A 27,623-nucleotide genomic window follows, 5' to 3' on the forward strand; every position below is an offset into this window, starting at 1 on the left:
GAATCAAAAGTATTATTGATAGAAAATTTCGTCAGTAGTACTTTGTTTTTTGTATTGTTTGCGATTGGTTTGGATTATATCTTATTTGTCATGGTGGGGAAGAAAGAAAGAAGAAAAAAAAAGAGAGAGATTATCTTTTCACAAAAAATAAAGGAGGGATTAGAGACAAAGAGGGGAAAAATATAAAAAGAAAATAAAACCAAACAAGTATTAATCTAATAATAAAAAAAATAAGCATGTGATAGTTTAGGAGAGTTAGGTAAGAAATAAAGCAGGGAAGACCCATATTCTTTCTCTTAATGTCACAATTGATTAATTAATTTATTAAGAGTGAACAGTAGGGAATAAAGACTCTATTATATAGTAATTAATTAATTAATTAAAAAATAGCCATTCTCGATCAAAGAATAAAAAAGTAGCCCTTTATGTGGGTCACGCTGAAGACTCTATAATGTATATCTTATGGGTGGAATTTCATGATTTAGATTTTGTATAGACTTGAAAAAATAACTGTTTTCTTCTTTAGACAAAAGGGAGCAGCTTGGTCTAAAATGGTAAAAGTATGCCACTGCCATTCAAATGGAAATTAACTCAATCTCTTTCCATTGAAGCAAGAGAAATAATAATAAGCTTGAAACCTCCAAGCTGATAAAAAAGGGCAGTAGTTTATACATTGAAGTCATTATAATTAGTTTCTTTAATTAAAAATTATTACTTATTTCTTACTTGAATCACTAAAACCAAGCTTTTTCTTCCTTTCTCTCTTTTTCTTTCTCCTTTCTTTCTTTCCTTTCTCCTTTCTTTCTGTTCTTTCTCCTTTCTTCTAATTGATCTCATCTATTTTCTTTCCAAGAGTACAGTTTTCCTTGCAAAACAAAGCCATTTTTCTTTTCAAATGCATGGTGGCAAGGTGAAATGGCATGGGAGAATGAAAATGGCGTTGAGAGCATGGAAGAGAAGAAGAAAATATCTTGTGGGTGGAGATAAGAACCAGCCATGAGATAAGGATAAAGGAAGCTTTGACCAAACTAATAGCAAAATTACCATTTTACCCTCTAAGGTTTTCACCCTTTTTAATTGTATCCTCCCACAATCTTTTAATTCTAATTTCTTTTTATTTTTCTTCCTTAACACTTGTATAAATAAAATATTAAGTTTATTCTTCAACGCGGTATCATTATAATATTTAAATATTTACTCACTCGCGCTAACTTTATTTAATAAAGACACGCGAGCTCCATTAACGTCATTTTTCTCTGAAATTTCCTTGTTGTTCTTCTTCCCCACTTAGATTGATCATATACTCCTTCTTCATGAAAAATTTTGACACTGAATAAAATATTAATATTTTAATATTATTTTATTTCAAAATTTTTCACTTATTTTCTTGGCACCCAAAATGTCTTATTATGCCCCGATTCACTTCCGAATTGCTTTTTATATCGTTAATTCATCTTCAATAAAAATATTATTATTTTATTATTATTGCTTCTCGTGCAGAATATTTTACTCTAGAATATTCCCTCCACCCTTCATCACGACACTCTAATTAACCTCAATTGGTATCCGGTAAGCTTTATTAGCCAACATATCAAAGTACAGGGTATTATAGTATGCCACTGCCATTCAAATGGAAATTAACTCAATCTCTTTCCATTGAAGCAAGAGAATTAATAATAAGCTTGAAACCTTCAGGCTGATAAAAAAGGGCAGTACTTTATACATTGAAGACATTATAATTAGGTTCTTTAATTAAAAATTATTATGTTATTTCTTCAAAGCAGCAAATTTTACTAGAAGTAATGCCAAAATAAATACTCTCTTATTTATTTTAAGTATGTAATTATTTATATTAATGATTATCTTAAGTCAAGATCACATGTTATTTTAATATAAAGAATCTCATGTACAGACCCCTTCATAGTGTGACTCTCGTCTAGGTATTCTGGTGATTTTAGAAGGATATTTTGAGTTTTTCACATCTCTCACTTTTTTTTTTTTGTTTTCTGTTCTCAGGGCTTGCCATTTGTGCTTCTTTGCTTCCCTCTCCCTTCGTTTGCCATTACGTTTTTATTGGTATTCAGTCAATTTTTGACTGTGGTTTGTTGGGTATTGGTAAAGTTATCTCTCGTGAATAAAACTAAGCCCATGATTATTATTGTACTGGCAGGAGCCTTCATGTTCATCACTCCAAGACCTTATTCGGTCAGATTTTAAGGACTTCATCATTAAAAATTTTGAAATTCGGTTTGTTTTATTCTACATTTGCGAGGTCTTCTACCACTAAGCTTTCCAATTTTTGCAAGAGTTTAGTTCTATCAAATGTGGTCTATTGGCATATTTTATTTGACTTAGACAAAGTCTTCTTCTTTCTTAATAATCCCATAAAGACTTCCACCTTATTGTCGACCAATACATTTCCAATAAGGAGCAGTCTACTTCCTTGACAAATATTCTCTCTTCCTTGACGTCTAATAGATTTTTCTCTTCCATGTCAAAAACCTACTAATAATTAAGAAGTAAAAGGCTAATTATTTTTAAGAAATGTTATTTCCTTTAATATATATCATGACAATTATTTTTTATAATTAATCTATCTGTCATAGCCATCAAATATATGTGTTTACCTTTCTCATTTTGAAATTTATGTTAATAAATTTGCAGCCAACTAACATTTGCAAAGATTAAAGACCTTCAAACTTCGAATTGCCCCAGTCTTTAGGCACATACAAAATTTAAGATGTCTTAATTTCATTGAATGATCAATGTTGGCCATTCCCATTTCCAAAATGCTATCGACTTACAAAGTCTTTTCCTTCATATTTAGGGAGGTCATTTTATACAACAAATATTTAGAAATTTACCTTTAAATCATATTTATTACTAATTTCGAAAAATATAATAACATATAAATTTGAATTTTGAACTTTTTTTAGAAGGGTAGGAAAAAGGGACCTCTTCATTTGGATAAATAAATGTAGAAGCATACTTCTGAAAGCAATCCATTGATCATGATGAAGAAGTCAAGTTGATAACCGTAGATCCAAGCTCCAAAACCAAACTGAAAATTAATCTAGAAAATTGTATAGAGACAAGTAATAGAATTAACTTTAACTATAATCAAAAAGAAAAACAGAAAGACTGACCCTTTTTTCCTGTAATTATTTTGTCAGAAATGACTTATTCTAATGGACTAGACTTTAACTATAATCGAAACGGAAAATACAAAATCTCTCATGATTAAATTGCCTCGAAAATGCAATATTAATGCATAAGATTTCACTTGATAACTTCTCATCTGTTATATAGAGCCTTGATTCCTTCAATATCATCCCTAGCCAAACCCTTGGATGTTCCTGCCGTGATGCTTGGGTACATAATGGCATTCTCAATCGAGCTGTGACTCAAGCCGAGAAGGTGTCCAATTTCATGCAATGCAACAGTCTCCAAGTGCATAGTGCCTGGCCTAGCACTTACAGACCATGTTTCATCTGCATCATAGTGGAATCTTCCAATAGTTGGTGCGAAAGCATGAGCTAATGTTCCACCAGGGCCGTCGAAAGGGTTTCCATCTCCATGATCTCGACGTTGGAAGCCAATAGTGATATCAGCATCTCTATAGTTGTCAATCCTCGAAAATCTGAAGTGTGTATTTGCAGCCCATGTTTGGAAAGCTCCTGCAACGGGGTTCACAGCATCGGCACGAGTCCCTGGAAGAAATGCATAGGTGAGATGGGACTTGGAAGGTGGCCATCTAGGGCTTCGTGGGAAGAAAGCATAGTGGGATACTTCATGGATAGATTTAGAGCCTGCAGCTCGGTGGGGCTTTTTCTTGCCAGAACGCATCCCAGATGTACCATTGATGATATCTGCTACCCCACATCGAGGCATCATCATCTTTGATACTGTCTCGGTGTCCAAAGCTCCATTGGAATTCAAATGGAAATTTAGCTGGTAAGTTTTGATGGCAGACTCCAGGAGATCATCGAAATCATTATCATTGGCATGAGTTTTGTTCTTGCTATAGCTCAAGTAACCGAATTGTTCGAGATACTTTTTGAGCTTACGTATGTCTTTAACCTTGTCACCCTTGTGGCACCCTTGGAGGTGCTTGAGAAAATCAAATGGGTATGGCTTTTTGTCTTTTGAGTCTGCTAAAGTAGCCTGAAACAGCAAGGGAAGGACAAGGAGGGTGCAGAATGACAAGAACGAAATTGCATTGTATGCCATGATTAAGCTACAGCTTTCTAAAAGCTTAATTTCTTGGGTAGATATGGCATTTGCTCATATGCTGTCCCTATTTATAGCCATCTTACGAGAAATCAAAACAAAAAAGAATTAAAGATTGTGAACACGAGTCTTTAGTCAGTCTTTGTTTCTAATATGAGTTTACTTTCTAGATCTTGTATTGTACCTAAAGACATGTGAATTCAAAGTGGAAGAAAAAAAGCCTAGTACATGCTAATTTCTCTTTGAAGAAAAAAGCTACACAAATCATTTGACTAATTCTCAATTGGTAATTCAGTCTAATATTTCATTTCCAAGAAGGAACATATTTTCCACATTCCCCCACCTGCAAGTCAAGTTACAGTTGCTGCAATGCATAATTCACCTAAAAGATTCAAGGTGAGTATTAATATTGGTGAATGCAAACCATTTTGCTTAAGAATTTGGTTTTTGAAATTTAATTTTTATTTTCTCATCTTTAACGGAAAATCTCACTAACTTGATTTGGAAAATTCTTATTCAAGTTCTATGGTTGATGTTACGAGAGTAATTCCTTAATATTCTTTTTGATTGTCAGTTTTACTATTCACATTTTCTTATAAACCGAATAGAATGACAAATAACATTTTGACTAAATCAACTATTAGTAATAAGGATTTATTTGACTCAAAATAAAAGTATAAAGATTTATTTAATTCAAAATAAAAGTATAAGGATTTGATTGAACACAATAAAACTTGAAAGAATCCAAAATTCTTTTGATCTGAAGTGAACCAGCTCGAAGTGACCCGACTCAATTGTCACCGCTAATGATACCAAAGTGACCCGACTCCCAAAACAAGCCACGTGTTCACTGTCTAGTTTTCTCTTTGTTGCATTTAAATGTGATGCTTCACCTGGTATGCAACTTTGTTAATTATTTATAAATAATTAACAAATATTTAATTAATCAATGTTAGATTTTGTTTTAATATTTCTTAATTGAATAATTAAAAAACATTTAGGATATGATATAAATTTAAATTAAATTTGCTTAAATTAAAATAAAGATTATCTACGTAATAATCTATTATATTTAAATTTATATAAAAATTAATTACATTTAAATTTAATTTATTTAAATTTAAAAGAAATATCTTATCTCTATATCCATAACACATCTATAAATAGTGAATAGGCATATTGATTTTTTTACCTAACCAAGAGTGAATGTGAGTTGTTTTGTAAATAAGAAAAACCAAAAACTCTTTTGTGTCTTTTTTTTTTCTTCATTTTTAAGGCACCATCTTCTAACAATGAGAATGAAAAGATCATTGTATGCATAAAGAAGAATTCCTAAGTTAAGCTTTTTCAATAAAAACGAAATGAAATATTCATATGAAAAGATAGCCCACCTCCCAACACTATTGACACCGATAAAGACCCTAAAACAAAGGGAATTGCTACACTTCCTTTATTCTCAAACTTATAACATAATCGAAAGAGAAATCAAACACGAATTTATCCTTAACCATTTAGAATGTGGACTTTTCTTCCAATCTGGTTTAAGTTTGAGAGGTCGGTCCTTGGAAATTTATGCAACACAATTGATTTATATTCTTTTAAACCCAAACTTAAGAAAGTTTCCTTTTTGACTATTTTGATTTCTTTTTCTGGTTTTAAGGAGAAAGAAGTCAGTCGATAAAAGAGGCCTCTATTACACCATCAAATCCTGCCATGGCCAAGCCCCAATGTTGCTTCTGTATTTGACCTTAAAAAGCCAAACTAATTATCTCTTTTCTTTGTCAGTAGCTTCTCATCCTATAATTTATAGTTTCATGGTAAGTCCTAGATTCCTCAACATGATATCCTTAGCAGTAAATAATTATTTGCAATAGCACGTCCTTTAGCCTACGATCTAGCAACGACTTCCTATCTTTGTCGTCGAGCCTCAGCTTGGTAATGACCCCCTTGGACCGGTTGATTCCGCCATTCACGGTCGAACTGTTAACTTTCTCGCATTTAATGCACCCACTTGAGCCGATTAACTGAGCCACTTGGCCTTCGGTCCTTCGTAGGTCCCACGAACGACTTGGACCTCGACGTCCTTGCGGACCGGCACTTGGACCCCAGATTGGATGAGAGTAGTGCACTTATAAAGACGCGGCGGACCAATGCAGGTGTCGTTAAATGGGGCTTGCCATTCTTGCGCCAAGTGGAAGAGACTCGTGGTTTGTACTTCATTTCTGCTATCAGGTGGTGGCTATAGTTATTATTATCTACTTTACACAATACCATGTCATGGTATTAGTAAAAAGTGATATATATCTATAACTGTATCATGTTTCATTAATTATTAACAGTGTATCATATAATATATCATATATATTTATGATACTGAGATGTATAGTATGATATAATTGATATACTTTTTTATAAGTTTAATCCTAATTAATTATTAAAAAAATTATTTTTTATTTGTTTTTTGAGTTGAAACATGAAAATTTATTTTTTATGAGTTTCAATATTTAGATTTTAAACAAAAAAAAAATGCTACAAAAAACATGATAAATGTTTTTTATTTTTAATTTAATAAATTGATAGAAAGTATTTATTTTATTTAAAAATCTATATTGTTGAGGAATATGTTAAAAGTTGAACATCACACAAGACTAATGGGAAAATCTCTGTCATCTTTCCTAAACTTGAAGATCACACATAAAACAGCTTTTCGGTAAGCACTTCCTGCTGGCCATCTCATTTCCATGCTGTTGAACATCAGAACCGCAGCTCCATCCAAGACCATGAAAGCCTCCCATCAGATAAACAAAGATCACAAAAAAGGAGCTGCAAATCACCCCCTGCAAGATCTAACGGCGCACTCTATATCTCGAACTTCCCTGGTGCTCCCTTGATGTGCTCCAACAAGGGAGCACAGCCGACTGTGAGATGGCTGAACGCGAGGTGACCGGATTGAGAATTTTTTTTTTTGAAAAGAGATAAAAAAAAGTTAAAAATTAAATAATATAATTTATATAGTAGTAATTTTTAAAATTAATAAAAGGTAAAATTATCTTAAAAATATTACCACGTCATCAAATTAATAGAAACATTAACGATTGACTAATGACAAGACTTATATTTCTAGCAAAAATATTTTTCTGGATCGAACTGTTCAATTTGAAAACTAATACACCTGCGTCTAATTATAGTCAAAAGTTGAAAGATGTCAGTATATTTTACTCATTTTTTTAAAAAAACATAACACTGTTTAATTTTATTCTTTATTTAGATAAGAATATAACATATTTTACATTACAAATATTAAGCAGACACTTGACAAAAATTTGCATACCAGACATGGAAGGAGGCACAAAGAGGGGGTAGAAGATTTTTGTTCCTTAAATTCGTAACATTTATTAATTTCGATGGATTAACTCGGGGAAAACCGAGATCAACCGATTGTGCGGTGTCTTGAGAGACTCAAATGGCATGGTAAGAGGAATGTTCTTTGGTCCAGTAGGGGTGCAGGATACTAATGTTGCAGAGATGATGCCCATTTTGGAAGCAATTAAATTAGAATACTTTTCATAAATCGGCCTCAGGCATAAGGCGTTTTTGAGAATGGTCCTCCTCATAATTTTAACTATTTTTAATCAAGAGAAAAAAAATTAGACAAAATTATCCTTAATGAAACCGACCCATTTGCTAGGCTCTGTACCTCAACCCGAAACCTATTAACGGGTCAAGTATGTCCTTTATGTGGACCACAACTCTTCGATTTTCATCGAGAGACCATACACATCCTCAAAAGCAAGTCTGCAAAAGCATTCCTAAACAGTTCAACTTCTGAGCATTTTGGTAGTGGTAGGAGCCTTTTGGAATGGTTATTATTTGCACAAAGGTAGTTCACATATTGAGCAGTGTGAGGAAGTTGACATTACACTGAGAAAGGTATAATATTTTTTTTATGAATTATTTTATTTTATTTTGAACCATGTGGAGGTTTTTGACCGAATGGTTATTGTTCATGTTTAGAGTTTAGGTTTTTGAGCATAAACCTATACATATTGCACATTCATATTGATATTTTTGTTGTTTGAAGTTTTTGAATATAAACATGAAGGTGGTATTGTTGGTGTTGTTGGGGCGGAAAGGTGACCGGCCATGCGTGACTGGTTGATATGTATGTGTTAGGAATTCAGTTGAGGGTTTAGATATTGCATGAGTGAGGACGTGCTTAGGTGGTTGGCACCTTTTGCGTGAGTGGATTTTGGCATGGGGTCACGTTGGGGTTGCATGATTGAAAAAGGGTTTAATTTAGCGTGACTGATTGATAAGTCATTGCGTGACTGGTTTCTATGTTATTGCGTGAATATTATTCAGGCATGGCGTCAGTTAAGGTGTGTGTGGTTCGATTAGTTGTTCTTAGAATTACGTGACTTGTTTATAAATCGTTGCGTGATTTAATGTTAGTAATTACGTGACTAATTGATTAGGCATTGCATGACTATTGTCGTAATAAATTGCACGAGTGTCATAACTGCATGAAATTTATCTACATGGGTTCATTCTGTATTATATTTGGTCAATTGTAATGCTTTAATGTGTATATGTTGATTTATTTAATAATCCATACTCCACACTTGGATTAATTATTCTGTTTCAGGGATGTCTAAAAACAGTTAAAAATATTGTTAGGGTTATTTTTTAAGTGAGCTTATGAGGAGGGCTATTTCTCATAAATTCTTCTAGTTTTTTTGTTAATCTACAATGATGGTATTGACATGACTAAAATGAGAATGTTATCTATTTTATGTTGCAGATGGCCAGCATAGGAATAGAGCAGGAAAACGTGGAGTCCTTGCTTTGTGTGCCAAGGCATCGATGGGGGTTCAATGCGGGCATTAACATCCACTGTAAGTAGTCGCATCTGCACGTGATACATGAGATGCTGTGTCAAGCGAACGAGCTAGAAAGCTTTAAAAGAACATGCTTTAGGCACATGATGGACGTCGAGCAGACAAGAGTTTATTTTGCGCCAGTCTCATGCACAATTTAATGTTGCGCAGAATCAACGAACTTGACGCCACGGAGGCAGAGTTATGGTTCACAATAGGGAAAACGAAGGCTTGCTTTTCAAAGAGGGAGTTTTGTCTGATGACAGGACTGAAGTTTGGTCCCCTATCGGCCTTCATTGTCAATCCCTTTGAGACCCTCCCTAGAGGAATTCACCTACGATATTGGGGACCTGGGAAGGAGGTGAAGATCCAACAAGTTTTAAACACGTTCAAAGGAGGATAGTTTCAGCAGGAGGGAGACGAGAACAAGATGGCCCTCGTCTTGATCTCGACCAATGTTTTATTTCTGTCAAGACTACAGACGATCTGTTGTTCCATGGTTGTTGTCGCTGGTCGAGAACATCGACAAGTGGAATGCATTTTCATGGGGCACATACGTTTGGAGTCTGACTATGGATTACATACTGAAGGGTTTTGAACCTCCTGTTGCAAGCGAAGCAGATAAGAAGCACTACCACCTATACAGATTCATATGGGGTTTTCAGGTAGTCTGCCATAGCCTAATGTTTATCATTATCATTATTGTTTTCGCATAAGAATTTATGAGGTGACTAAAAATCTTACACCATTGATGTGCAGTTTTGGGCGTTGGAAGCAATACCTATAATTAGAAGCTTGTTCGAAAGGCAGCGGCAGTCCGGATAGGTTTGGCCAAGAATGCTTAAATGGCATTGTGACGAGAGGCCTACAAGGTTCCATGCCAATATTGCAAGTTTGGAGAGAGAGGGCAAGGTGAGTAAAGAAACCATATTTTTTTTATTTGATTAAATTTTATTTTTATTGTCATAGGGTAGCGAGGGTTATACCTAATGGCAAGGTATGTATTGGTGCAGTTGTGGGCAATGAGGACGTTGGAGCCAATGGCAAAGGAGATGTTGATCGCATACTGGGCGAACATTGTTGTCAATATCTCCGAGGGGCAGTAATACATTCCATTATGGAAGTTGGAGGGTCGCCTAGAATTCGATCCCTAGCAAAAGAGGAAAATAATGGACCGCAAAGGGAAAAGTCCAATACGAGGAGCCGTTAAGCAGAGACGCACCGCAGACAAGTAGGTTTATTCCGATTTCGATGCTGCTGAGGCATTTCATTCTCCTCTTGCAGCTGTTCATGGTGCTTCTCCTGCTGCTGCTCCTCTTACTTCTACTGTTGCCTTTCCTCCTGCTTCAGGTGGTGCCCCCCATGCTGAGTCATGCTACCGGGCCCTACGTCGGCAGAAGATTGCGAGCATTAAGCGAGAGCTGCAAAAAATGCGAACACAGTGGAAAAAAGACCTCTAGTCATTGCAAACGAATATGCAGATGTAGATGCAGTCAATGCAGTTGGAGATCTAGCAGGCGATGCAAATGCAGATGCAGTCAATGTAGTTAGAGATCTAGCAGTCAATGCAGTTGAAGATCCAGCGGGCGATGCAGATGCAAACGCAATCACTGCATGAGCATATCCAGCACTCACTGCAAGGGCTAAAGGATCGGATTGTCAGTCTGCTGATTGACCATTTTGAGGTATGAGATTTTATGTTATTAATCAAGTGAGTTATAACATGTACGATGTACACACTCTTCTAATGTGTTTGTTTTTTTTTATCGTTTAGGGTCGAATCTCACCTCCTAGTAGCCCGATTGAACATCATTCTGCTCCTATCCCATCTCCGGTAGAGGCAGCCCAGCATTCTCAGCCCACACCTTCTCCCAAGGCTCCACCTCCTCCATCTGAGGTCAAAGAGGGACCTCATTCTGTGAGTAGTGAAACTACAACTTCTTCGCATCCTGCTTCTGTCCCAACTCCAGTAAAGACCCCCCCGTATGGTGAGATCACACCTTCTACTGAGGCTCCACCTCCACCTGAGCCCGAAGATGCACATGTGATCTTGGCCAGCAAATACCTTTGAAGCCCATGCGTTAACCCGCTATTAGTCCAATGTAAAGCGAAGGAAAATTTGAAGGACAGATATGAGTCCTTTTTGAAAAACGACCAAGCCAGGTATAATGAAAATAGTAGACCATATTAGGGTTAATGGTTCTAGGGTATTTATTACATACATAGACCTTTTGACATGGGTATTATTATGTGAAAATTGTGAGGAATGACCTTCGTAGTAAGGTAAGTTCACTATAATTTTAATTTAACTCTATTTTAAATATGCAGGGTTAACATTCTAGGCATTGAAGGGCAGGAGGGCCTTGATTTTTTTCGGCGATTGGAGATGCTGACAGAGTTGATAGACACCCAATAGATTGATGCATGCATTAGTGTGTTGTGTAAGCAGGCGCGTGAGCACCATCCATAACACTACAAGTAGAGAATATGCATCGTTGACTCCACATTCTATGTAAGTATATTATATTTTACTGAGTTGTAATTATTCAAATGTATGGGGTTTAGGGTTACTTAATTGCATCTAACTATTGTGCATAACGTAATTGATAGCTTATTTTGCTCCATCTAAGCCAAGAAATGCAGTCTTCCCCCACCGAGAAGACATTCAAGCCGAGTGAGGCGGCTTTGCCAAACGATGTGCTTGCCTATGCAAGGGGTGGGAGACCTCCGTGGGGTTTGCCATGGCATGAGGTTGACTCAATTCTCGTATCATGCTTATTCGATGGCCACTAGGTGGTAGTGCACGTTAACTTGCTGAAATGAACTATGATGTTAGTGGACTCATCGTATGGTCAGAAAGTAGCACTGAAGTCCAGCTTGCGTGATACGCAAATGAGTCTACTAACATCATTGTTTCCCATTATATGCCACCGGTCGGGGTACTTTGACAGCTCGCGTTGTCAAAAGCGAGCTTTGATGCTGATGAAATATAGGTTAAATGAGAAGCCTCGGATACAGCAAAATTCACATAGTTACGGGGATTGGATTATAGCCTCGTTGCAGTGGTTGATCAGCTCAGAGGATCAGACGCTGAAGGCAAATGCCATAGAGGGTATTCGAACAAAGTTTGCCCTTGAGATTTTTGCCAATAGCTCAAGTTGTTAAAATTTTTAATTGTTTATTCTTTTTCAATCTGTAAATAACATTAACATTATTCTGTATCATTTCCATATTATTCTTTGTTGTATCATTTACATATTATTCTTTGAATTCATTCATATGATAAGCATTCGGGTCCAATAAGAACGACATTGTTTTTTCTTATTCATATCGTAAAATCTGTTAGTATTTTACACAATTTACATGACAGCGTTCATTCATTTTTTGCATACGGGTCCAATAAGAACGACATTGTTTTTTCTTATTCATATCGTAATGTCTGTTAGTATTTTACACAATTTACATGACAGCGTTCATTCGTTTGCATATGCCAACCCCCCTTTACTTCTTTACTTTATAGCTTATATGACATGTTGAATTGTATTGCATGACATAGGGTTGTAAGTAGTTGCTATTGGATTGTGTGAATGGTGTGGATGGAATCGCATCAGCAGTTGATATTGATTCGCAGGAGTATATGTTATGGAGTCACGTGAGTACTAAATTTTGAATCGCATCGGTAGTTAATATGGAATCGCGTGACTAATCCACTTGAAAGCGTGTGAGTAGTAAATATGGATCACGTGAACTGTTAAGATTTAGAATCTCGTGAGTATTTGATATTGACTCCCGTTAGTAGTAAATATTGAGTGGCGTAAGTAGTTAATATGGAAGCACGTCACATGACTTTTTTTTGGAATTGTGTCACTCGTTGATATTGACTCGTGTGAGTAATAAATGTGGAGTGGCGTTACTAGTTATTATGGAATGGCATGAGTATTTATTCTAAAATCGCATGAGTAGAAAAATTGAGTCTCGTGTCTCGATATTATGGAATTGCGTTACAAGTTGATGTGGAGTCGAGTGAGTAGTATATATGGAGTGGCGTTACGATTTCTTTCGATTGCGTGACTAGATGATATGGGATCGTGTGACTCACCAATTGTGTGTCGTGTTATTCGAATAAGGGTAAGGCAATTATCATGGATAATATCAAACCAGGACTCAACCCCAAGCACCATCATAAAAAAATATCGAGTTGAACACCCTAAACCTTCAACCAGATTAAAGTTAAAGCACATGTTTAGGGAATTTAAAGAAAATGAAATACCACAAGTCAATTATGAGAAATACAAACTACAGTATCCATAATCCAGTTATACAAACAACTCTGAAATATGAATGTTCATCTGGTATGGTTGACTCAGCCAGAACCAATGACACCTGCCTTTCTTTTTCTCTGAGGTTAATGTCGGAGAACTCATCTGAGGACAGTCAATTTTGCTGCACTTCTACTGTCGGAACAGCTGTATCTGTTCTTTGCATTAGAAGATTCTCAACATTCTGTATCCTCAATTCCAATGCCTGCATTGTAGCAGTTTGATTACTGAGTTTCTCATCAATCCTCAGAAGCATATTATACATCACATCATTGGAAATAGGAACTCTAGACGGTTGTCTGGATGGAGTATCATCAGTAGGATGAACTGGGCTATCTTTGACAGAGTTCAATGGCTCATCAAGACTCAAGTCATATCCCTTTTTTACGAGCCATCGAACGAAGAGAGTACGAGGCCTGCGAATGGTCTAATAAGCTAGATACCTATTGCTCCATATCTTTTTCTTCTTAACTAGAGCCGATATGATGTTCCCGTATGGAAGGGTCGTCTCTTCTCGCATGCCAACTTCTCTCATTCTCATGATCATATATTCTGCAATATTAACGCCAAACTCGCTTCCAATTGTTTCCATCATCCACAGATCCTCAATGCTAACATGTCTTAAAAAACTGATCCTTCCCTGTAATGTGGATGCCAGAAAATTATGTACCAGCCTATTTGGTGCAGAATTCAAACAACGAGAAGAACATGACTCTGTGGTGTATGGTTCTCTTTTGCCTGTCACCTGAGCCCACATGCGGGACGGGTCATATGATGGGGCAGGTTTGTATTGTCCGTGTTTATACTCCATTCTCAAGAGCTTCCCAATATCAAAGGGAGTCACTGTAAACTCTACTACTCCCAAAAACACATTCAAAACATTTGGGTCAAAATCTCTAGGATTTTCAAATTCATTTTCACTCCGACGAATGCTGGAGTAAAATTCCCTAACAAGAGTAGGGCTATAATCAAATTATGGAAATGTACTTAGACCCTTAAGTTTACCCATGTCGAAAAATGAAAGTAAGTCGCCCTTAAGGTATATGTTTTCATTTAAGCTTTCCCAATCTACCACTTTCCCGCATGATATCATGGCATTCTCTATTACGCAATACCTACCACCATGTGATATGTCCCTAAACCGTAAAAGAGAGCACATATCAATACCTGGTTCAATTGATAAACCAATTGATGCAGCAAGCAGTTGAAGATCTAGTTTCCATTTCTTCCTTGATTGTAGGGTAGAGTATTCATCATCACCCATACTTTGGTCGCCATCGCCACGGACATTGGGTATGCTCGAAGATGCAACCATTGCTTAAGACAATGCAGGATGGTTCAGCTTTTGTGTTTCAACTTTTCTTCACCCTTAAACTAAGTTTGGAACGGTTGGAAGATGAAACGGCAGCTATCGATAGATATTGGGAAAACTGGAATATGAAAGAATCAGTTGGAAGCTATTTTATGGCCTTTATGTTTTTTGATTATAACGGTCGACATTAGAACAACAATTACGATTATTATACATCATTTTGTTGGCAAAAATATGATGCAGGATGCCAAAATCAATGATGCAAATATTATTAAATATTTTGTGATTTATTTAATGGTTTACAAAGAAAAATAAATTATTAAAGATTACAATGAATTTGATGATCCAATAAATGGGCTAAGTACTGTAATTGGAATTTGATGATCCAACAATGCAATGGCATTTTTGTAAATAAGGGAAACTGTAGTCAACTATAGGGTAAATATCTAATTTTTTCCAACACTTTCTCCTCACTTCCAGCAACTTCTTCTTCTCCCCATCCTTCTTCCTCAATAAACGTTTTCCATATTGCATGGAAGCCATCTCTTGAAACCTCCATAACTTTGTCAAAGTAACTTCAATTCTCATGCTTTGGTACACTTTTTCAAACCTCTATAACTTTCATAGGATTCTTTGTGTTCTTTCACTTTTTCACCTCAAAGATCCTCAAAAGTCTTTCCTCATCGATATATTTATAAGTGGAAATTGTGAGAAATGACCTTCGTAGTATGGTGAATTCAAAATGCCTTATAATGTTGGAGAATATCTTCTTGCTCATAAGTAAACATGTCTAATCTTTGTGTTGTAGCAATGTTCATTGCAGCCATACTGGAATCATTAATCATGAGTCTAGTTGACTTCAAAGGATGATTCTTCTTACGAGCATCTGAAGCCCAACGACGTGAGCCCCTACACTGTCAAGTGACTGATGCTATTTTTCACTTTGAGTGCTACCCAAACCATTTGGTGCATCCCAACCATTTGAACTTGCTGGTTTATTTGACTCATCAAGAGAGCCCCAACATTCATAACATTCTGCTGACTTTTGTTGTTCCTAGCCATTAGATTTGGAAGAATTGTCCAAGGTTTGCTTCGAAGGAATTACATCTTCTATTCCCCAACCAGATCGTGGCAGTGCATCACTAGCGTAAGGTTTTTCACATCTTCTGTCCCCCAGTCACCGCACTCAGTTTGCTTCGTTGTACTAGTCACAATTTCTGCAACATCTTGTGTTTTAGATATGCTTGTCCACAAATCACAGCAGTCAGTTTGCTTCGTTGTACTGGTCACAACTGCTGTAACATCTTGTGTTTTAGATATGCTTGTCCCTCAATCACAATAGTCAGTTTGCTTCGTTGTACTGGCCACAGCTGCTGCAACATCTTGTGTTTTAGATATGCTTGTCCCCCAATCATAGCACCCAGTTTGCTTCATTGTACTGGTCATAGCTGCTGCAGTATCTTGTGTTTTAGATATGCTTGTCCCCTAATCACAACAGTCATTTTTCTTCGTTGTTCTGATCACAGCTGCTGCAACATCATGTGTTGCAAATATCATATGCAGACTCTATCAAATTATGTCAAACTCAAGTTATGCCAGTATCATTTAATGCAAATATCAATGGCCAGTTCGAAACAATCCCTAACAACTTATGTCTAAAGGGCCACTATCTTCAAGTACAACACCTATAACGTTATCAGAGTTTGTAGTCTGCATTGGATAATAGTTTTGTGTGTGCCCAGGTTGTCTGCAAATTACACATGCCTTGTGTCGTCGTCATCGAGCCGTGGGTTGAGCAGATGATGTTTCCTCGTTTGTTGGTGGAGCTGCAAACTGAGTCTGGCAATTTTGTCTATTATTACCATAGCTCTTGCATTGTGAACATCTACGTCGTCCGCTACCTTCCCTAGCTGATGGAATCCTTTTCCTCCTAGGTCTTCTCGCTTAACCTCGCCAACTTAGTGGCAAAACGATAATTTGATGAACATCAACGGGATGTCACACTCATTGGGATGCCCAACGGGGCGAATGGGAACCGCATATTCCTCTGCCCAAGATCGAGTCTTGTAATAGTCCGAGCAGAATTCAATGGTTGCACGTTTGCACTTACTGCCAAGGCAACGAAATCACAGTTGGCGAACAATGTAAAAATTTAATTCATCATGCACAGTATAACAAAACATGATTGCTCATACCTTATTGCCGCCATGGCATGCATGCAGGGGAGTACATCGGACTGAAGCTCACCGCATGAACACTCCTTAGTAGAGAGGTGCACCACTCTGTCCTTACTCTCGCCTGTAACTTGAAACTCCACCCGATCGATTGCTTGTATAAAAAAGTGACATGCTTCATTGAATCATCTGTTCAATAGATCAATAGCCCAAGGGTTGAGGGGCGTGCTCAAATTCAATGCCTCATTGTGCCGGTCATGGAACCAACGTTGAAACATGCCTCTGATACACTCGATCAACACCGTTATTAGTATCTTTCTTCCATGCCTCAGGCAGGAGTTAATACACTCCGCAGTGTTGGATGTCATTAGCTTGTATCGCCTCACTAGTGACCGTGCATGTGCCCATCTTTAAGGGCCTAATCTCATAAGGCTGTCATAAGCAGGTTTGCAAAGCTGTTTCAGTTGATTCATATGTCTATCAAAATTGGCAACCCTATAGCAGTTGGCGGCCATGGTGAAAATCGCTGCGACATCTTCGCACTTGAACTTGTTTTTAACGTTTTTCCCTAAGTGGTAATTGCATAAACCGTGATGAGCATCCTTGTACACTTTCTCAACTGCATTCTTAATGCCAAGATACTGATCAAAAATGAACATTTCATTTTCAGAACAACCAATCACACGATGCAATTGTTTAAGAAACCACGACCAAGACTCTTCGTCTTCGACGTGGCCAATGCAAAATGCAAGTGGATATATCTGCTCATTCGCATATTTGCATACCGCCACAAACAGAATACCCTTGAATTTGCCTTTCAAATGTGTGGCATCGATAGCGACTACAGGTCACATTATAGCATTAAACCCCCGAATACATGACCTGAATGCCCAAAAACAATATTTGAATCGTTGTTCCCCATCAGTAGCGACACATGTGACAGTATTGGGATTTTCACGTTCCAATATATGGAAATACGAGGGGAGGAGTTGGAATGACTCTTCTGGTGGACAAAACACAAGACTCTCCGCGTACTCCTTTGCTTGCCAGGCCTTACCATATAGGCATTGCAATCCCCACTTGTGATTCATCTCTTCCATTATTTCCTTTGGTTTCAATGGGGTTACACAATTTCCTTGCACCTTGCTGGAGATAAGCTCACCAATTACCCTCGCGCTCACAGTTGGATATCCACATTGCAAACCATCGACAGTACACATGTGTACCTTTTGCAACGGCCGAATTTACCAATATTCTCCCTCAAGCAACTTCGTTGCACGTAAAGCAAACTTACATGACTTATCCTTACAACCAACCTCAAAACGAGCGTGACATGACTTTTTAACTCTAAACTCAAAATGTTCTTTTAGTGTCAACATGCTCAAAGCTCGTTTCAATTCAGCCTTCGATAGAAACACCTTTTTACGATATAAGTGGTCATCCATTGATCTGGATTCCTCACTCTCAACTATTTGGAAAGATATCATATCTAGCCTGAGAATAGTCCATTGACGAGATATCCCTGTATTTACCCTCTCTTGATCATTGTCATCAGGCGAATGAATGTCGTTCTCAAGTGCGATGGCATTCTCATAAATAGGGTTCGCACCCTCAACATCTTCTAATTCAATGGTTTTGCCATGGTCGTCCAACTCAACCTCTTCTAACACAACAGTTATGGTATGACTTGTACTACCATCTGCATGATTGCAATCAAGAATGTTGGTCTGCTCAACCCTATCGTCCTCTGAACGGTCTTCATGTTTGCCAACGTAATCATCTTCACAGTCATAACGCAACTCATCGTTCAGATCCGCCATGTCGTCCTCTTCAACATCATCTTCAATCTGATCAGATGCATCATCATCACTCACAACCATCACAGTGTCGTTTGCTAATGACAATGGACCTAATGCATTTTCGAGTGACGGTTGTGTTTGTTGCAAAGTACCGAGTATTTGGTTCGATGCACATTTCGATTGGAATTGTGCAGACATCATTTACAGACACCTCATGTGTGCGTCGGGCTGCTGAAACTCATGAGGATACATCAAACGTGATTGCCATGGTTGTTTGTTAGGAAATGTATGGTGTGGTATGTCAGAATAATTAACATTATGTTCGTGGTGATTACTATGTTGGATGCCATGCTCATGTGGAATATCGTTTGCATTTCCTACCTTAACTGTCACAAACACAACAACTGCCCTCTCATCTCGTAGATAACTTGCTACATTTTCATCATCCCTGATAACTGCGCGCGAAACCTCTACCGTATGGCTGAGTGATGCATGTAGCTCGATTTCATTATTATGTGAGTTTACCCCAACAACCTCTTCAACCAGCTTCACTTGTCCCGAAAATGACAAATCACTCGCAACACCCCTTACTCGTGTCTCCCCACCCTTGTAAGTGTCATCGACCCAATGACCACCGTATGTAATCATAAGCTTCACATTTGGTAGGCTGCTAAAATTTAACAGAAAATAAGTGGCACGATCAGTCAATTTATCAAAAATAGCCCCTCAATGTATAGAAACCACTTACGCAATGCCTAAGTCACATTTGGCCGGCCGCAGAAATTTAACAGAAATTAAGTGTCGCAATGTCTAATACACATTAATGCAATGCCTAATAACTAGTGAACAAACACCCCTAAACAAGAGGCGAATTACACAAGTCATGCGCCACCGCTCTCGCGATATATAACAACAGGTCACTTAACATATAAAAACCAGTCACGCAAGCCTAAAAAACTACTGAACAAAAGCCTCAAAACAACACATGAATTGCACAAGTCACGTGTCACCATTCTCGCAATACATAACAACAGGTAACGTAATATATAAAACTAGTCACACAAGCCTAAAAAACTACTGAACAAAAGCCTCAAAACAACACATGAATTGCACAACTCACGCTATAACAGGTAACGCAATATATAAAAACAAGTCACGCAAGCCTAAAAAAATACTGAACAAAAGCCTCAAAACAACACATGAATTGCACAAGTCACGTGTCACCACTCAAGCTACAACAAGTAATGCAATATATAAAAACCAGTCATGCGAGCCTAAAAAACTACTAAACAAAAGCCTCAAACAATACATGAATTGCACAAGTCATGCACCACCACTCTCGCTATAACAGGTAACGCAATATATAAAAACCAGTCACGCACTGCCTAAAAAACTACTGAACAAAACCCTCAGAACAACATATGAATTGTATAAGTCAGTCACGCACCGCAAGGCTCGCAACACCTAAGAATAAGTCACTCAATGAATAATAAGCCTCAAAACAAGAGGTGAATTGCATAAGTCACGCACATTGAGTCTCGTAATACCTAATAATAAGTTAATCGATGCCTAATATCCACTCACGTTATGCCAACTTAAACAGTCCCGTACTGGCCCAACGTCACAGAATACATAACAACACGTCACCATAGGTACTCTAATCCATATACATACAAACCACTCACGTAATGTCTCAACAGAAGATATGCATTGCACAATTCACGCACCGCGTATAACCCACTCTCCCAATACCTAATAATAGGTCACCTAATGCCTAACATCCACTCACGAAGTTATTCAGCATAAGATAACTTAAAAGAAGAAAATAACTCAAGAAAATATGTGCTCAATGAAAATAAAAATTGCTATAAATTTTATTCAAATTTTATTAAAAAGACCCCCTCAAAAATATAAGGAGATGATACAAAAAAAAAATGAACCGTAGTTCATTTCTTCATAAGTTTATCTACTTTGAACTCATCTCGACGAGAATCTTTTCGTTGCTCAAGATGGCAGCCTCTAGGTCAAAAGTCCTTTACATTAGGTTGTCGATGAGGACTTGCATCCCCTGCTGGAATATGTGCAACTGGTCCCTCACACTCAAGAATATGTGCAATTGGTCCCTCAGACTCAAAGGCACTTCCTCCTCTTCGAAGGTTGCCTCTTTCCCCTTCTCGACTCTTGGATCTCTGGACGTCATTTTTCAATTATCTGAGATTGATTAAGATAATTGAATTTGATTCAAATGGTTAATGGTTCCCTTTATTTATAGGCATGAAATCTGACTCTTCGTTTTCTATAACCATATCAGTTCAATGAAGGGGGGCTAAATTGGTTATTAAGTACCTGTTAGGCTTGCCCTTTCATCTTATCTACCTCTTAAAAGCAAAAGCCAGGCCAAACATCATTTTTCAAGAAATTCTTAACAAAAAGCAGCTTAAAGGTTTTCTCTCTTTTTCACTAATCAAAAAGAATTTTAATGTTACCTCTTTTCTCTTTTCCAAGAAATTCGTTATCGTTTCCTCTTTTCTTTTTTTTTTTAATTTAAGCATCATGGTAGACCAACCAAAATCTAATACTATTGCTACTATACAAGTCTAAAATTATATATAAACTTCAAGAATTACATTAGAGCTTATTAGGTTATTGAAGATAATCAATAGAGAATCACCTTTAGCATTAGGTAGCTAAAGTCACGCAATGCCTACAAACAGGTGACGCAATGCTCAACAAATATTTAGTCACGTAATACCTGTCACGCAACGCTAACAACTATTCAGTCACATAATGCCTATAAAAAACTCACTCAATGCTCAAGAAATATTCAATCACGTATTACCTGTCATGCAACGCTCAACATATATTCAGTCACGTAATGCCTATAAAGAACTCACGCAGTGCTCAACAAATATTCAAGCACCTAATGCCAAATAAACAGGTAACGATTCCTAATATCCAGTCACACACCCTAATATCCAGTGACTCAATGCCTAACAAATATTCACGCATCGCCTATAAACTGATTGATTTCACTACCCTCAGCTAGATTTTAAGTTTCCAAACTCATATAATTTACCCATCAACTTTTTCGTTCTATGAATAACCCTAAATAAACGCAAGAACCCATAACAAATATCTTGATGTCATCTCTGCACTTTGGGATCGTGAGAAAGTCGACTGCCGATATAGACCTCGATGGCATTGGAGAGTTGGACGGAGGGATAGCTAAATTTAAATCGAGATTTAATTTTGGAATTTTAAGCTGAATGGCGGGAGAGTAAAAAGAAAAAAACTGAGATGCGCCTTCATTTGGTTTAATTGGATTAAAGGGTATTCTTGTCAAGTCGTGCCAAAAATTGGCTAAAAACAGTTCAAATTATAGAGACGGTCATTTTTGAAGTCACCTTACTATGAAGGTCATTTCTCACAATTTCCTCATAAAATTATATGCAACAACTCCATGGGCTGGTTTGAAAACACTAATTATAGAATCTGATTCTTTGGTGGCCTTTTCGTGGGTTAGAGATGCAAACTCACTCCCATTGAACATGTGGAGGATACTTAACAGGTTTGATAGTAGTTGTATCAAAATTTAGAGTATAACTTTCTCACACACATTGAGAGAAGTAAATTCAATGACAAATTCTCTTGCTAAGCTCGGAGTTAATCGATCAAATGTTCTATACATGGTGGTAAGACATATTAATTGTAAAGCCTAACCTTATAAAATACTTGTCATGATATGCATGTGATGATAGCATGATTGCATGCTAGAAGAGTCCCAAAAAATTTACAAAAGTAGGTATTGTACTTAGAGGTATAACAAAGTTGATTTAAGCCTCGAACTAGATTAAATAGGAATTTTAAGGTGAAATTAAGAGCGTCACAATCCAGGAATGACTTTAAATGGTAATTCGGAGTTTGAGGATCAATTTGGAGTTAAACTAGAATTTTCACTATCTAGGGGTAAAATGGTCATTTGCCACCTAGGGACAAAATGGAAATTTTTAGAAAAGATTTTTTTTGGCCCCATTTGACTTATTAGAGTATGATTTGAGGTTAAGAAGTGAAAAAAATTGTAATCCCGATATTTTTCAGAGCATAGGGGTAAAATGGTAATTTTACCACTCTAGGGGCAAAACAGTAATTTTCCACCACCAGGACATTTTTCCAGCACATGGTCTTTCCTTATCCTCATTTTTGACCTTTGACTAATCATGTGGTGGAGATAAAAAGGTTTAAAATTTTTAAAGTTTTAAAAATGGACCAATAAGAAAATGACAAGTGTCAAGCTTAGGATATTTTATTATTTAACTTAAAAATCAGCATAAATCAGCCATTATCTCTCCAAATATTCAGCCAAGCAAGGAAGAGAAGAAAAGAAAAGAACGAAAAACCCTAGGGAGGAAAAACTAAGGAAAATTTGTTGAATTTTCAAGAAATTGGTGATTAAAGGTAAGATTTTTAATCTTAAGCTTGAAATTCATCTTGCCCATGCATTCTTTTCCATTTTCCATGAATTAAATTCAAGTTTTCATGAGGGGCAATATGCTGGCCGAATTTAGAGAGGGAAAGTTGGTGATGAATTTAGTTGAATTTCAAGGTAATTTAGTGTTTTTGGGTGTTTAGTAACATTTAGTATGAAAATTAAGCAAGAAATCGACATGCCCATTATGGAACCTATCTTGGCCGAATTTTATGGGTGAGGATTGATGATGAATTTGGTTGTTTTTCATGCCCTTTAGATTGTATTTGGTGCTTAGGAATACCGAAAATCAAAAACGGGTACCGAAGAATTTTACTCCCGTTAGTTAGCAATTTGCACAATAATGAGGGATATTTTGGTAATTGCACTTAGAATAGATTTTTATTAAAGTGTGTGGAATTTTGGGGAGTACTGGAAGTGCAATAAATTAATTGGAATCGAATTGGACGTTTAGACTAATTAAATAGTGTATAGTGTGCAATAGGCCGAACACCTCCTATTTCATTGCATGCATTCACATAGAACATAGAATAGTTTTGTAACAATTTAGTATAAGTATATTAAATTTCCTATTACACATTATGTATAGGTGGTGAGCCCTCGGATAAGGGCAAAGGTATTGCACTTGAGGATCAAGACTAAGAGTGTTGTAAATTCCTGTCAAAGTGAGTAACCACTGTTTATCTTATCTATCTAGAGTATTTTTACAATCGTTTTTATGATTTTAAGAATATTGAACCTAAATGAATTTTATGTTTTATGACTAATAATTGATTTAAGGAATAAGGTTTATGATTTATTTTACAATTCAATAATGTTTTTGAAAATGAGAGTATGTGGAGACCAACCTTTGATGTTGCTTATATATTTAAGTTTACGTACCTATGTTTGGAATTGATGATTTATGAACTGATACGTGATGACATATATGGATGGGTTTTTTTAGTTGTGAAATATATAAACTGTTTGTTTTCCTTTGACAGGCTAGGTAGTATTATGTTAGCCACGTTATGCTATTAAAATTTTATTGATTGGTGGGTTTTTTAACTAGCCACTGCAGTAGGCGGGTTTCAGTGGACCGGCCTATTAGAGGGGCATGGTAAACCCCGTTATATTTACCTTAGTATGAGAGGCGCGAAGGATATCTCCTAAGGTACGATAGAGTTCACTTCACGCCGAACCACCACTTGAGGATGAACTCTGCCTACGCCAAGGGATGGCTAAACTATGTTTTTATGAGTAGTTGTTAACTTAACAACCTTGGCGGACCCGGTTGAATGCCTTGGCCAAGGTATCACGGAGTATGATTTTTGGCACGAGCCAAGTTTTTAAGAAAGTCATAAGTCGTGATGTGTATTATAATGAAATGTGTTGTTTTATATGATTTGAAACAAGTATAAATGTTGTGGATTATGGTATGATGAAAAGTTAACTGTCTCCATTTACTCGGCTTTAGATGTTAATGACAGACTTTGTTTACTCACTGAGTTTACGAAAACTCACCCCTTCTTTTTAACCATTTCAAGTTCAGGATAATCTGTAGGTAGTCGATTTCATCAAAGATTTCTTTTGGACTTACTTCCTTGGAAATCGTAGGTCTACATTCTTGTACACTTTTGATTATCTCGGGGTCCATATGCCACTGTAGGATAATTTTGAATACCTGGTTTACTGTATCACTATGTGTATGAATTTATTTTGTTCCTACGCTACAAAAATTATTTATGCATAGTTCTATAAAAATTGTTTTATAAGAAAATGGAATATATTATCGAATATTTTTATTTAGTCTACTTAGTCAACTTTTCACTCCAAATGGATGATTTAGATTACAAATATTTATTTTTGATCGAAAATGGATATCTTTCTACCATATGTTGTATTTTTATTAGTTTCGAAATTTTTAGGTAAAAATGACCAAAATACCCCTGTGTGGCGAAAATTTTATTTTGATTGTTTTTTATCTAAAACAGTTTATATTCTCTTAAAACTCGATATTTAGTAACTATTGCTCACAAGGGAAGCGAAAAATTGATGCAAGAGCCTTGCGAGGTTTCGGTTGACATTCCGAGTAATGAATGTCTATCGAGACTTCGAGACGATTGTCACGGGCTCGAAGGGAGTGTCGGGTCGTGACATTAATGGTTGTTAGAGTTACGGATTTAAGGGTCTTATTGTTTTACTGTTATTATGCTTTCTGTATCAACTTTTAATTTTATAATTTTATAAGTACAAGTAACAAATGTCGATTCATTTTGATTCAAGTATCCAGCCATGTCGCCTTTTTTTCAGTAGAAGAAATAGTGATTTCTAACAATATTAAATCTTACCGTACTAGTAAATTATACCAAATTAATAAATAGTATTAAATTAACATATGATATTAAATTATATATTATCCAATATTGTATTTTGTAAAGTCTAATTTCAAATATTATATAATACTAATTAATTATATTGTATTTTACTCTGTTTATATTCATTATATTTATTTATTTTTAAAAATTTTAAAACTCTAATTTTATTGCTTGTTGATATTGAAGTATTTAATATTTAACTAAATACTTTTAATTTATTTATATATGAAATTTAATAATAATTCAAATTAATTAAGTATTTTAAAATGTTATTATAAAAATATACAATATTATACATAAACATGTGAATTATACAGTAACGTTAACCTTACAATAAGGCCAATTAATATAACTTTTAAAAAAATAATAAAAACTTGTTTAACAAGTTAACATGTAAACAACATAACTAATTTATAAACTTATCCACTTTATATTAACAACATAGGTAATTTTTAAACTTATCAATTTTTTAAAGTTATTTGATTTTTATTTTTATTCTATTTTTTACCTCAAAATATAATAATATTATTACTTTTAATATTAACAGTATATTTAACTAATTTAATTCAATTAAAATTATTATTATGACTTGTTATGTGACGACCCACTCTTACAACAATTACCAACATACAAGTCATGTAGTCAAGCCTACACAACTCTGCAAACCTTTTAAAATATTAATCTCACCAAATAAATTCTTTCCTTTATCATATACTACTAACTCTATATAACTAGAAATACGAATTTAATTCTTAATCACTTATAAAAATTCTTAACAAGAGATTTAAAATATATGTACAACACGTATTAAAATGTAAACCTTCAAACATTACACCATTTAAAGTTAATCCAATAGCACCCAAGGGCTTCGACCCAAAATAATTTTATGAATACATAATTTTATTTAAAAATAGTAGACAACTTGACATCTAGACAACGGAGTGATACAAAGGTAGGGCTATAAGACACTAGTTATCTACACAGCGAGTTGAAGTCCTCTCACCACGACTGCTCCCAAAAGTTTACTTGTCTACCATATTAACTAGTTGAGATGAGCCTTTCACACTCAGTGAGTGGATAGGAAAAGAAACAAGCATTAAGATAGAGTTTTTATGAAAGCATAATAATAATAATAATATATGTATGATGAGATAAACTATGTATAAAGTTAATAAATTATGAGTAGATCAATATAAGATGCTTGAGTTTAAATCTCAAAATTAGATCACCAATGTATTGTGTAAATTTCAAGCTCATTATAAAACAATTAATCATGGCAATTGTAAATATAGTAAATTTCCAGTATGTCATGTAAACAAATAAATCACGACGATGGTTTTCTCAATGCAAGTATAATAGTAGTGTCATGATCAATTAGTAAAAACATATCAATTAGGGGATCCTCAGGTAGGTCTAATATAGCTTGTAGGCTCTCTCTCTCTTAGATCAATAATATCATCACTTACTCGTGAGAACTCTTCATGTCACCAAACATATCAATTAGGGGATCCTCGGGTAGGTCTAATATAGCCTATAGGCTTTCTTTCTCTTAGATCAATAATATCAACACCTACTCGTGAGAACTCTGCACGTCACCAAATATAAGTCGGGGCTTCAAGTGTAAAACCTGACCCTATAAACACATGTCATGACATACATGCACTGAGTAGTATGTTATTATGCTAGGAAAAGCACATAAGAACAAACGAAACTCGGTATTGTACCTAATGGTACACTTGAGTTGATTTAACCTCGAACTAGTTCAAATAGGAATTGTATGATGAAATTTAATATTTTATAGTCAAGAAATGACTAAAAAATGATTGTTCAGAGTTCGAGGGTTAATTTGGGGTAAAAATTGGAAATTTTGATATTCAATGGCAAAATCGTCATTTTGCCACCTAAGATAATAATTTGATCATGGAGTGAAATTTTTGACCAAGATTAACTATTTGGAGTATAATTTAATGATAGGAAGTGAAAAAGTTTAATTCTGGTAATTTCTGGAGTGTAGGGGCAAAATCGTAATTTTACCACCCACGGACAAAATTTGAGATTTTGAGAGAATT

At 35.9% G+C, this 27,623-nt stretch overlaps 1 pseudogene; it reads right to left on the reverse strand.

Annotated features, from left to right (window-relative positions):
• Positions 1-3,062: 3,062 nt before the first annotated feature.
• Positions 3,063-4,285, reverse strand: LOC18586795 (metalloendoproteinase 2-MMP pseudogene; annotated as a pseudogene).
• Between the last annotated feature and the right edge of the window lie 23,338 nt (positions 4,286-27,623).

This window comes from Theobroma cacao, chromosome 10 (assembly GCF_053813885.1).
Source record: "Theobroma cacao isolate CCN51 chromosome 10, ASM5381388v1, whole genome shotgun sequence".
Taxonomy (NCBI): Eukaryota; Viridiplantae; Streptophyta; class Magnoliopsida; order Malvales; family Malvaceae; genus Theobroma; species Theobroma cacao.